At 52.3% G+C, this 1,342-nt stretch overlaps 1 pseudogene; it reads left to right on the forward strand.

Moving 5' to 3' along the window:
* The first annotated feature begins 260 nt into the window (after nt 1-260).
* On the forward strand, nt 261-417 carry LOC138294446 (U2 spliceosomal RNA; annotated as a pseudogene).
* Nucleotides 418-1,342: the final 925 nt, after the last annotated feature.

The raw sequence follows: 1,342 nt of genomic DNA on the forward strand, positions 1-1,342 counted from the left end.
CCTGCTCTACAGCAAGGGAGGGCTGCACACATCACACGTCAGTGCTGGTGTAACGCGCCTGCTCTACAACAGGGGAAGGCTGCACAATCATGCATTAGTGCTGGTGTAGCCCTTCTGCTCAACAGAAGGGGAGGGCTGCACACAAGAGTGCACTGATGGTATAAGACACCCTCTGTACAGAAGGGAAGGGCTGCACACATCATGCATCAGTGCTGGTGTAACACGCCTGATCTACAACAGGGGAGGGCAGGACACGTCACACATCAGTGCCTTTTGGCTAAGATCAAGTGTAGTATCTGTTCTTATCAGTTTGAAACCACTACCCAGTGGAAGTAAACTTGATATTTATTGGATCTACGACTTTGACTTGGAAGTGAAGTAAATTTGCATTGTATATGCAAATTTATGCAAATTAACCGGAAAAGGCCCACTCGTCTCTAAAGGAGAGAGAGGAAGGACACCAGCGTGCTGGTGTCAGTTTGCCTACTAGGGGCGCAAAATAGAATCCCCCAAGGACCGGGTGGTCAGCTCTTAGAGCTCGGAATTGCGCACCCTACTCACTCTATCTTTCCTGGCGTTTGGGTGGACTAATGCTGGAGGCTTAAAACCCCTCCTAACATCCTTCACAGGCCTGCCAGCACTCAGATCTCTGGAGAGGGGATCCATGCTTAGGTGGTAACACCTATAACCCTCACCTTAGCTCTTGGGAGTGACTGTGCAGTGTTTCTTGCACTACAGACAGTTTTCTGTCTGTTTGGTTGGCACAGGACAGGTGACACCCAGAAGTACACCCGAACCAGCAGCTACCCAGATAGACCAGTGGCTGAAGGTGGAACCAAGTGGAACCATGGCATCTATCTCTGAAGAGATGGAGATTGGCGCCCCAGGGCCCAGCGCCCAGCGCAGGGAAGGCTGGTGAGCTGAAGGCCCCAGGGCCAAAGCAGGGGAACCCTGAAAACCCCACAGCTGCCAAACCAGGTGGTGGAGGGAAAGGTGGGGAGGGGACCAGGCAAGGGACAGCCCCCGAACCCTTCAATGGGTACAACCTCTCCCGTAGAGTGGGAGGTGAAAGACAAGGCGGGACCCAAGCTAGACAGAGACCTCTTCCTAGATAAGGTCATCAAGCCAGCAGGGATCCCAGTGGAGGAGGTGCTGAGCTGCCAAGCATCAGGGTGGATTTTCCTCTTGAGTTTCATCACTCACACCCTATACAGGAAGTATTGGGAATTCTTCCAAGGGAAGAAAGGGGAGAAACCATTTAACTCCTTTAACATTTCAACCGGATGGGAGCCAGCATCAACGGAGAAGAGGATCACGGTGGAGATGACAAACCCCCACATCC

Source organism: Pleurodeles waltl, chromosome 4_2 (assembly GCF_031143425.1).
Source record: "Pleurodeles waltl isolate 20211129_DDA chromosome 4_2, aPleWal1.hap1.20221129, whole genome shotgun sequence".
Lineage (NCBI taxonomy): Eukaryota > Metazoa > Chordata > Amphibia > Caudata > Salamandridae > Pleurodeles > Pleurodeles waltl.